This window comes from Pholcus phalangioides, unplaced genomic scaffold (genome assembly GCF_987345545.1).
Source record: "Pholcus phalangioides strain wild (caught in Gottingen) unplaced genomic scaffold, Ppha-v1.0 ptg000008l_1, whole genome shotgun sequence".
In the NCBI taxonomy this organism is placed as follows: domain Eukaryota; kingdom Metazoa; phylum Arthropoda; class Arachnida; order Araneae; family Pholcidae; genus Pholcus; species Pholcus phalangioides.
Window position 1 is genome coordinate 2040432 of NW_028301601.1, and position 13007 is coordinate 2053438.

General features: G+C 35.0%; 1 protein-coding gene and 1 non-coding gene across 3 annotated transcripts in view; both read right to left on the reverse strand.

The window, feature by feature from the left end:
- LOC149083487 (protein turtle homolog B-like) overlaps positions 1-13007 on the reverse strand; it is a 675518-nt gene that overhangs the window by 444984 nt on the left and 217527 nt on the right. The gene's annotated exons all lie outside the window — the stretch shown is intronic.
- Positions 9968-10073, reverse strand: LOC149083489 (U6 spliceosomal RNA). The gene has a single exon (XR_016193069.1). It is a non-coding gene; the product is annotated as a U6 spliceosomal RNA (small nuclear RNA).

Sequence of the window (13007 nt, forward strand, 5' to 3'; positions counted from 1 at the left end):
ACTTCGTAACTACGGTTTTCATCCCTCTGGATGTTCTTTAAATTCTCTAGTTTCCTCTGTTATTTGGTAAATTCTTTCAAACCATTCGAATCTGATTTATTTTGCTATTCGGTGAATAACCATTTTATTACGCATGAAATATCTGGTGAATGAATTCCTGATATTTTGAATACTCTGCCGATTTTTCAGCTTCCTTTCAATACTGTATTAAGAACATTTTCAATATCCAGAAACCCTTAGATAGAATATTTTGTAAATTGCTCAAATTTCTTCTAATTCTATTCTATATATATTTTTTAATTCATTTCAATGTTCTGTAATTGTTTCAGATTCCTACGAACATTTGAAGTTTCTTTTGAATGCCTTGAATATTTACTGAATTCTTTCTAATTGTCTTAATACATTGTAATTACAGATTCCTTGTAATATTTTCCAAGTTCTTGAGAATTTTCTAACAATTCAGTAAGTGATTTGCCACGCATACCTCCAAATGTTGGATAAATTCGTGAAAAAAATATAGCATTTTCCTGAAAAACTATTGAAAGACATTGGAAAAAAACAATTGAGAAACGTATTAGAAAAAAATATTAAGAATAATTGACATTCGCGGAAAAATTCTTGAAAAAAATCCACAAATTTAGAAAAATTATTGAAAAAAATTCACAAAATTGGGAAAAATGTCTAAAAAGTCCTTGTACATCGGGAAAAAGTGTTATAAAATGCACAAATTCATGAAAAAAAATATTTCCTACCATGTATTTTCTACCAATGGATTTCGGAACCCTTGTTTCTTTTTTTGTATTCATGTTTTATTCATCCATATAGGCTATAGTTTGAATCATTGTACAGGATGTCCCATGAATTCGTAAATACAATCGACACTCGTTCTAACGACCCCACGTTATAGCGAACATTAAATTTCAACGACGGGTAGGAGACGTCAAAAATGTTTTTACAGAACAACGACCATATACATTTTACTTTCGGTGAAACGATCCTCCCAATATAACGTCCGTTTTCTACGGAAGAAGGGGAGTCGTTATATCGAGCGTCGGCTGTAATTTTAAAAGCAATAAAATTTGAAGAGAAAAATTGATGTATTTAAATAGGGTTTGCGAAAAAGTTATTCCCACGATGGGGATTAATCTTCTCGCGTACAGATTCGGTACATAAAAAAAAAATAGTTCAAATTTTTGTAGATATAGAGCATTGCACAGAAATCTCAAAAGGATGAACTTGAACTTTTCCTAAATTTCTTCTGTATCTGAAACGGTAGTAAATCTTCAGCAGACAATTCGTAGCTAAGATACATGGTGTTTCATCCACCAATGTGAACATCACAAAGAAAATCTAATGTAAGCGGTAGTAAGAGGAAAATTAAGTGTTAATCGTTGTGCATTTTATAGGACAGTGCTTTGAATATTTGCATTGATTTGTTTTGGTACAGCGCCTTCTTTCAACAAGAAAATTTAGATAATTTTTTCTTCTTCTCCGAACACACATTCGTGAGAACAACTCAACCTTTTCGCATTGTATACAAAGTCCTTCAGTTTTTATGATTTTTTTTTTTTTGGGATATTTACGAATTTATGGAACACCCTGTATTTATACACTATATTTTCGGCAGTTGTTGCACGGCTGATGAAATAACTCCATACCCAGACCTATTTTCTTTAATATCCATGAGTCTTAAGACTTTATTTGACTCTATAAAATTATTTCTCAGTCTTTCTGAAAACAAGGACCACTAAAATTTCTGAAACAATTTGTCGGACCACTTGCGTCGCGTATTACGGGACGTTACTGTAATTTTGGTTGTTCCGATTTCTTTTATATATTTGCCTCATTTTTTTTTTTTTACATTTGCCAAAGATAAGTATTCGAATTTGCAATATTTATTAAAGTCGTGAACACACACACGCAAGATTTTCATAAAATAATCATGTTATGATGATTATGGCAAAAATTATATTCATCTCACATATTTGTTAGGTTTCACGTTTTGTCTTCGATATTTTTGGGAATTTTGGGGGGGGGGGCGGACGGTACACATCTTGTCTTCCCTGTCTTTCCTATGGGAAAAATCTCCTATCCATTTCAAAATGTTAATTTAGAAATTTTAAAAATTAATGAAATTATATAATATATTATAAAATAAAATAATATATATGTTTATAATTCAGTTCATTGGTTTTTTCTTAAATACTATGAATATTTTTATACAATTTAATCTGGATATTTAGAATTTTAAGTATTGGTTATATTTTCCTCGAATTTTAACTTAAAAAAGACATGCAACTTTTTCATAAATAATTTAAAAAATAAATCCTCGTGTTAAAGTATGTACAGGGTGATCAGCGAATAAGCCCTTATTTCCAAATTAAATATCTCTACAACAAAGATCGATAGGATTATGCGGTAAACGGTATGTTTATTAGCAAAACTGTAAGAATGTTGTACAGAAATTTCGAAAATTTAGTTTTATTTTTAATTCTTTAAAATTTAAAAAAAAAACAAAACTGGAGATTTTGGGGTTCCGAAAATCCTCATTTGTGTGAAGAGAAACCACTGCATTCGCCTAAAGTTACTGCATGGGCTGCGGTATGCGCCAGAGTCATTATCGGCCCCTTCTTCGTGCGAGAAACGATTACTACTGAACGTTACGTTACAATTTTGGAACAATTTGTCAGCACACATGGCGCATACCGCAGCCCATGCAGTAACTTTAGGCGAATGCAGTGGTTTCCCTTCACACAAATGAGGATTTTCGGAACCCCAAAATCTCCAGTTTTTTTTGTTTTTTTTTTTAATTTCAAAAAATTAAAAAAAAACGAAATTTTCGAAATTTCTGCACAACATTCTTACAGTTTTGCTAATAAACGTACCGTTCACCGCATAATTCTATTGATCTTTGTTGTAGAAATATTTAATTTTGAAATAAGGGCTTATTCGCTGATCACTCTGTAACAGCATAGTGTTAAGAGACACAAAAAGTTTCAAAAATTTCAATGAGTGGTGTTCGAAAAGAAATTGTTCCTTATATAACAAAAATACTTATTTTTGGGAAAAAAAAACATTAGTGGAAAACACTAGCATATATATAATGCCTGCCAGCAGTTTATATTGAAGTATATTAAATGTGTTTCTATTAAAGGTAGTAACACTTAATGATGGCATAGTATTTGTATAAGTTCGAGAGAAAATGTGTTTTTTGGGAAATTTTCGTGCACCAACCTAGTTTTTTATTTTATTTATTTATACAATATTGTTGTCCCAAGGCCTATACAAGAGGACACGGTAGATTACACATACGCTTTGAAACATCAGACAAGAAATCGGAGATCGTGAGGGAGAAACTGAATTTAAAACAATCTGTAGAGGCAAAAATAGGTTTTAATTTTATGGTGTTAATTCGTTAATTACGATTGGTGATTGTGCCTACTTTCTCACAAGGATTTTGGTGCCAATTGGTGATAGGAATGAATTACCTTTTGGGTTAGATAATACAATTGAACGACCGACGTAGTTGAGCCCATAATTGCAAAAGAACCAGGGCAATACGCGTTTCTGAACTATATGAAGTTCCTTCATCAGTAGCAGAAACAAAGAAAAGTATCGAAAAATACTCCTTATAGCGGGAGTTACTCGCTGTTATAGACAAAAGAGTCGAATTCAAAACGAACCGTCAACAAAAGAGTTGAGGAGGACGGAAAAAAATTTGGTGATGCCCACAGAGAGTATTTAACGGATTATTATTTAAGATACCAGTTTGCCGAATTTTACTTTTTCCTCAATGAAATATGGTCATCAGATCATTTGAATTCTTTTTTCCTGAAATACATTTTTGTTTACGGGGATTTGTAGCAGCCATTTATTTCCAAGCTCTTCAACAATTTTAGCAGTAATAAGCAAATTTCATTTTAAGCACTTTCAGTTTTTTGGCCAAATTCAGTGATATCCCGAATTTAGGATCGCAATTACCTGCATTCTCCTGGATGATTTATAGTGATCCTAAGAATGCAGGAATAGTTTCATTTGAACCCATATGGATGTTACTAATATCAATTACAACGGGTGAATAATCTTATAACGTCTGTCTGAAGACCCCCCCCCCCCACCCCTCCATACCATCGGCGCAGACCACCTCTGGTCTGCAAAACACAGCAAGTTTGCAATAAATGTCACTTCACTCACTGCTGCTAATATGTTGTTATACACAGCATTGTTTTAAGATACTCATTATCTTAAACATTGCTGAAAATTCAATTACCCAATTACTTTTCTACATTACTGACTTTCGTAAATGCTTCTGTTGTTTTAAAAGACCGCTTATTTAATACAAGCGTCGAACGCACCGTTAGACACTAGATCTACCATCGTGATATGATTCTTAATACGACCCACCGATCCCACTCCACAGTTTTCAAATTTATATCCGGACGGGTCTGAAGCATATTTATAAGATTCAAAGTGTAAGTATAGAGTGATGATGGTGGCAGTGTTCGAGCGGGTGAAATATTTTATGAAAGCTGATTTAGGCCGTAAGTGGCCGTGCCAAGACCGACGCCATGCATCAGCGGCGGAGACACCAAAGCGATAGCATAAAGTATGAACCATCATATTTCACGCCCATATTTTATTACTACAGAAGAGGGAGTGACACGGCATAAAATATCACTAGCTTTCATTAATGACTTTCCTATGCCCGACTTTCCTCGTTCCATCGGAACACATGTGCCCACAGGTGGCGAGCGAGTGTGCGTGGCAAGAGTGAATTATTGCCAAAGGTTTTCATCGCGGTGAATTTTGTTAGGATTGGTCTGTCTCTCTCTCTCTCTCTCTCTCTCTCTCTCTTGGCAAAAAGAATGGCCTCCGTATGCAAATATCGACAGGAATGGATGCACGAGACACCTTGCGTAACTTTTGCCGAATCATTTTGTCCGCTTGCATTTTGGGGATCGTCTCTTAAAAATTTTAACTTAATGAAGATTAATCTGTTCCTGACACAACGAATTACGGAATACTTTTAGTGCCTTGCCATATGCATCTTCAAAGTATCAAGAGAATTATTGAACATGCGTAGCGTGATTCATTTCCCCAATTTACGACTAGAAATGTCCATGACAATCATAGGAACATGCATGTATAGATGCTCAAAACATTTGTACTGAAATCAAAGTTACTGACGGTGAACAATGTCAATGCAAATTACAGATAATAACAAATCATCGATAATCTGAACGTATAATTATTCGTCTCTGAAATTGCAATGGACGAATGCATTTATTTGATTTTCTTGAGCTAAATAGATGAATTAAAATTAATAGATTGAAGTGCAATCGCTAAGACAATATAATTCTGAGAAAGGCTGGGAAAAGCGATTAGTTTCCAGAAAGCGATCGCTTTTGAACAATGTTGTAGAGAACTATATAAATTCAATGATAATATAAAAAACGGTTGACTGTCAAAACAATGACCTTAAAAAACTATAGGCTATCAATATTATGCTGCAAATGAGATAGATCCTGACGATGATTCTAAAAATGATGAATTCTGACAATTGTTTTGCAAATGACAGACTTTCAACACACGCAATGAGACTACGAAAAACTTTTAATAATGATGGAGGGAATTACAGATTTAATGAAGCTTTTGAAATGATGGATTTCCAACAATATATATATATATATATATAAAACTGCGAATGAGAGACAGATGTTAACCAGGATTCTGCAAATGATAGGCTTTCAACAATGAAGAAGGAAAAATGAAAAACTTTTGCCGAATCATTTTGTACGCTTCTGTTTCGGGAATCGTCTCTTGAAAGTTTTAACTTGATGAAGATTAATCTGATCCAGAAACAACGAACTGTGCTGAATACTTTTAGTCCCTTGTCAAATTCATCTTCCAATTATCGAGAGAATTATTCAACATGCGTAGCGTTATTCATATTCGCATTTCACGAGTAGAAATGTCCATGGCACCCATGAGAACATGCATGCATAGATGATGAAAACATTTTACTGACGAGAAGCTATATCAAAGAAAATGAAAGATAATAATAAATTATACCGAGAAATCCTGACGAAGGATTAATCTCTGATAATTTAATATTAATCAATTAATATTAATCTAATTAGTTCGTCTCGGAAGTTGCAACAGATAGAGGCATTTTTTTTTATTTTTCCTCGCTTAAATAGAAGAAATAAAATTAATCAATTGAAATGCAATGGGTTTTCTGCAATTGCTAATAAGGCAGTACTGTTGGAAATGGTTCAGGAAACGATCAATTTCGAAAAATGGTCGATGAAGGGATCGATTTCAAAGAAGAAACTAGAAAACCATTTAATTTCGAAAATAATGTAAGAAACAGTGGATTGTCAACAATGGTCCTGTGAACGACAGATAATGGTAATAATTATTATCAATTAACAATGAAACTGAAAAAAATAGATTATCAACAATGAAACTGTAAAAATATATTATCAACAATGAAACTGTAAAAATATATTATCAACAATGAAACTGCAAAAAATGTAATATCAACAATGGAACTTACATTTTCAACAATGATCGAGGAAATGATAGGCTTTGGAAAATAAAACTGCGAATGATGAATTTTATCAATTTTCAACACTCTGTTTTGAATAATGATCGCGGGAAAAAAGGATTTTCAACCGCGATCTTGAAAAAAAAAACCGATAGCGAACAATGCTCTTAAAAAACGCAACGAATTCAAACAATGATCACAAGAAAAAAACCCGATTTTTTACAATCAGCATAAAGAAAAAACTTATTTGAACCACGGTCCTAAGATAAACTGTTTTCAAGAATGATCCTGTAAGAAACCATTTCAATGGTTCTTAGGAAAAAACGATACCGAATGATGAAATCGTGGGAAAAAAAATCTATTGTAGGCAATGATTCTCAAAAAGAAACTACTTCAACAATGTTCCTTTAAGAACCATTGCTCGATAATGATGTAAAAACACGTTTTCAACAACGATCCTATAAGAAATTATATTTAACAATGGCCCCCCTTAGAAACTTTATTTAACAATGGTCTCCTTATAAACTGTATTTAACAATGGTCCTATTAGAAACTATTTTTACTAATGGTCTGGTCCTATTAGAAACTATTTTTACCAATGGTCTGGTCGTATTAGAACCTGTTTTCAACAATGGCCCTATTAGCAATTATTTTTAACGATGGTCATATTAGCAATTATTTTCAACAATGGTCACATGGAAAACCATTTTCGGCAATGATTCTAGAAAAAAATCAAACAATCTAAATTTTCAGAAAAAATGTTTGCAACAATATGATATAGAAAAAAAAAACAACGATGGTCGAAAATATATTTTTGACATGGCTTTATTTTGTCCATACAAAACATGGATTATTATATCATTTTCAACAATGAAACTGTAAAAAATATATTATCAACAATGTATATACACTGTGCATCTATTTTGCACGTATACAGAGTGTCCCATAAGTACAAGCATTGCCTTTATCTCATCAACCGTCCGTCGTAGAGGTACTATTCCAATTTAAAAAATGCTCAACAGGCGTTGAAAAATTAAAATGAAAAAATTGTTTTTGTTCATGGTGCCCTGAATTCATCATCACGACACGCCCATAGGCGGAGATAGACTTGAAAGTGAGGGGAAAGCACGATCATTATTGCTGGGGTGGGGGGGGGGAGGTTCGATGATGATGTTAATTCATATACACACATATACATTAGATCAGTCGACTCCAACTTTGACGCTGGGGGGCAGTGCCTTCCATGCCCACCCCCCTATATCTCCACCCATGATCATGACGGTCCTTTTAATGTATCAAATCTTATGATGTATCCAATGTATGATCTTACTATTGAATCTGGGAATTATAGATCTTTCCAGATTCAAGAATTCTGAATTAAAGTTCTCCAGATCCAAGTTCTGAATACAAAAACACAGATTTTTTCAGGGACTAGAGCTCTTTAACAATTTTTTTTTTTTTTAAATTTCGGAATTTAATCATTTTTCTATGTAAAAAACTATTTTCCAAAAATTGTCGGGGAGTCACAGAAAAAAGCTTGGAGTGTTAAATTTGGCCTACGGGTCATGAGTTGTAAATAGCCCTGATATCATCATCATCAACCATTTTCGATCCACTTCTGGATGAGAGTCTCCAGAAGTGGAGTGTCTGATACTTTAGCCATCCAGTTGTCTCCAGCCACTTTTTCGGCTTTCGTCGATCCATCTTACGTGCGGGCGCCTTCACGGACGTTTAACACCACGTGGGTGGGTACAAATCCAGGATACTTGTGACCCATCCAATGTCCTGTCTTCTTGAACCCCGATATACTAAATATTTAATTCCGAGAATGATGTCACTCTCCACGCTATTCTTGCGAAGGTTTTTAACCAAACACAATACGGAAGTTTGATGAGAAGATCAATTTAGGTAAGAAAGAAACTTCAACTGCCCTTGCGGCGAATCGAACCTACGTCGTCCCACTTGCCGGGTGAGTGCCCTAGAGCCCTAGACTACAAAAGCAACGAATCTTAATCTTGCCTTAGAGCTCTTGTGCACTAATGGGCCTATGCATGGACGGATCGGACCAAAGTCATGCCAAAGCTCCCAATTACTGACACTGCCACCAAATGGCGACTTAACCGAGGATGATGTCACTCTTCACTATCCATCGAAGGTTTTTTGGCAGTGGCTGATGCTAAGATGAAATTAGGGTGTTGAAAACTAGCGGAACGAAATCATCCTCGGATAAGTGGCAATCTAGTGGCAGTGTCATTAATTATGAGTTTTGGCCTACCGCTGTGGTGGTCGAGTGGTCATAGTGACGGGCTCGCCTCGCGAGAACCCGGGTTCGAAACCACCGTCACCGCAGTGGTGGTCGGCCGAAGTCGTTTACCCGTGTTTCCCAAATTCAATGCGCGAATGCGAGTCGATCCTCCCCCCCCACGTTAAAAAGTCTCGCCACAGTGAACAACAGGACTACAATGATACAAATATTCAATCATTATACTTCACTTCTGAAATATTGATGACAGCACTGAAAAATCGAACAAAATGTATATACGCATTCGGACTGTTAAGTACACGCGCTCACGCTTCCGGCACAGCACACTCGGTTGTGAAATGACCATGGCAATAGACCAGAGTTCTGCTCGGTTTGAAAGAAAGAAAGAGCTTTGGCCTGAGTTTGTTCCACCCGTGCTTGCACGGTCCTGTTTAGTGCACACGAGCTCTAAGAAAAGATTAAGATTCGTTGCCTTTTGTAGTCTAGGGCACTCACCCGGTCAGCACCTCCTAGAAATAGAAGGCCTCCTCATGCTGCTCGTGACGTCACGCGAGTATTTCATCCTCACTCAGGATATTCAGAGGAAAAATTTCTCTGCACGTGCTGGTATCATCGTTGTGCGGAGAAGAAACGAACGGGCACAGATTTGGCGATTTCTATGCCCCGCATCCAATCATCGTGCGGTATTTTCGAGCCAACCCGGAAGATTCTACGCCCAAATGAGAAGAAACGGAAAAGGATGCTGTGGTTCAAAATGTGGAAAACTTACTGCGTAGTCTTACTGGATTACTCTCATCACGTTCACACTTGGCAACCTATGCTTTCTATGCCCAGGTGGTGCTACTTTACCGCACCTCAACTCCAGTCATATATCGCCGTAGGGCAATTTCCAGCTAGTGAAGTTGGGTGGGAAATGAAAGCGCCATCTATCGGTGGTCGTCCCAGGCTCGATAGGTAAAGAACTATATCTGATGTTCTCTCGGATGGATTCGAACCCATGGACCTTGACGTCAACCTTCGTATTGGAAGACCAGCACCTACCACTGTGCTACTCGGGCGCTTAAAAATTTCGTCTCAGCCGCTAACGGAACGCGAATCCGGGTCTCTTGAATGTCGGTCGAGTGCCCTACAAACTAAGCTATAATGACAGATGTAAAAATGTGGAACGCTTCACGATTTTGCGTGTCATCCTTGCACGGGGGCCATGATAATCTTCTCTGTACTGTTCCAATTTTAGTATATCTACCAACCGAAGCGTAGTACTCTCCAGGAGGTGCTGGTCGATTCCCCGTTTCCTAAATTCGCATCAGCCAGCTGTTAAAAAACCTTCGTACATCTTTATGGACGTTATATCGCTACGTATTTTATCATTTTCGCGCAAAGGAATAAGTGTAAGAAAGAACACAATATCGGCTTGGGATGTTTGGCTCGAGGAAAAATTGTTTGTTTCAGGCTTTCGATCCAAAGAAGAGTTCTTGTTTTTTTTTTTTCCTGCCCTTTGCCAAGTTCATCTCATCCTCACTTCGCGAATTTACTGCTTTGCGAGAAGAGCGGAGAAAAAGTAAATAAGAAGAGTAAGACGAAGGGTCAACTTTGATGAATCTTCTTCTATCTGCACATAACTGTTACCTCTCGAGTTTTGATGCGTTCCAACGTTCTCCTCCTACGCCATTGCCTTACGCCACACACACACAACACTTACACAAGCTCGCTGCTGCCACTCGGAAACAACCAACTCCATCTACTTGGATTCGATCGATCCGCTTCTTCTTCTTTTTAGCATCTCGACTATTTCTTGACTTCTTCCCAAATTTCTCGCTTTTCTTCTTTTCCCTTTGGCTCTTCCGAAATCCTATCATATCTGAAGTATTTCTCCTCTTTTTTACCCGGTTATAGTATTACTTATCCGGATTCAAGATAAGGTATTTAATCAGTTAAAATACAAACACATAACATCTTGGGGCATCTTGAGCCTCGAAAAATAATAATTATGAGAGAAAGAAAAAAGAAATTAACGTATATATGTTACGGCAAAAAGTGATAAATCCGGTTATTATACATAGTAACCGTTATTATCAATAGTCTCCGAGAATTTTAGTAAGTTTGATTAATTTCCCAAAATTTGTCACATTTACCGGTGATTATGCATAGTAGCCAATGTACAATATACATAGTACCTAATCGTGTCGTCGTTTAACATGATAAATTACACTATATGACGTACTACACATGATAATTCATACATGGATTATATCATTATATCGGAGTACGATCGTGAAACTTGTTATCATTATATCAGGGTCCGGCTATATTTATCACACATGCTAGTCTCATCTGGAAATTTTTTTTTTGTCATATTTATCGAATTCCCCCAATTAAACTGCATAATAACGGATAAATGCGATAAATTTTAAGTTCTTATCAATTATGTTACTTCTAATACAGATCACCACTTCTTTTATAAAATATTTTAAGCATTCATATACATAAAACTTGTAGAGAGAGAGAGTATTTCCCGACGACACTTGGTTATTATGCATAATTTCCGTTAAAAGTGATAATGTTTTTAGTATTTATCAAATTTACCAACGACGTCTGCTGGTAATTATGCATAACCTCCAGTAACAGTGATAATTTTTTAATATTTATCAAATTTGCTAACGACGCTTGGGTATTATGCATATTCGCCGGTAAAAGTGGTAAATTTATCCAACTCAACAAGACGATTGGTAAGGATGAAGAATGATCGCATATTCATCTTAACATATATAATGAAAGGAAATAAGCGGCAAAGGAAATTTAAAAAATCAGAATTTAGGGGCGTATGCAAGATGGAAAAAAACATTACATTACAATATCAAATTAATAGCTAAAAATTTTCTTGACTCAACAGCCATGATTTTGAATTTATATAAAAACGAGGGTATGAAGACCGTTCAATAATCAACTGAGGAAGTAAATTAACTAATCACATACCTCTTAACATGGGAAAAAAATTAAAATATCATTAAAAATACTATATAACCATTAATTTCTCAGAATTTATTCCACATATTTTCGATTACGGGGGTTGGTGCATGCAAAATGTTCCAAAAATAACAAACATTTCCTCCAGTTTTTCAATTTTTAAATACTATGAAATTTTCTGCGTCTAACTGTGTTCAAGTTTTTGTTCTACCTGTACTAAAAATATAATTTTAAAATATCTTAATATAAACTGCTGGCAGGCGTTACACATTGCTAAGGTTTTTCACAAAAATGCTTTTTTCTCAAACTATGTTTTTTGTTAGTTAAGGAACATTTTTGCAAACACCACTCATTCAAATGTCTTTAAACTCTGCATGTCTCTCGACACTATGGTGTTACACACTTTCGTGCGAGGATTTTCTATTAAACTAATTAAAAAAAATTTTATGTCACAAAATATGATTGAATTTTGGGGATTTTCGAAAAAGTTGCATATTATTGGAGTTAAAATTCAATGAAAAAAATAACCACAATTAAAACCTAAAAGCTAGTGTTAAAGTACATAGCACCATAGTGTTAAGAGCCACAAAAAGTTTTAAGACATCTGAATGATTGGTGCTCGAAAAACATTTCCTTCTCTAACAAAAAAACTAGTTTTGAGAAAAACGCATTTAAGTGAAAAATATTAGCGTGTGTAATGCAGCCAGCTGTTAATATCAAAATATTTAAAAAAAAAATTTTATTAGTGCAGGTGAAACAAAATATCTAACACAGACGCAGAAAATTTCATAGTATTTAAAAATTGAGAAATTGGAAAATGCGTTTTTTTGGGAAATTTACTTGCACCAACCCGCTGAAATATCCTACCCTATGGTACAAAAAATTTTACATATCTCTAATACTTAATCTTTTAAAAATCTTCAAAAAAGTACGTTAAGAACAGCTTGCGCTCATGATAAAATAACATGATATCAATGTAGGCACACAATATTAAAACTAAAATGAAGAAAATGGTTCATTTCATAAAATGAACTAAAAGATTTCAGATTTTTTTATAAATATTTGATTTATAAAACAATGCATTTTTAAAAATTTAAATTAAATTTTAAATAAAAATGAGTCAATGCAATTTCAATCTTTTAGTTCATTTTATGAAATGAACCGTTTCCCTCAATTTAGTTTTAATATTGTATGGCTAGATTGATATCATGCACGCAAGCTGTTTTT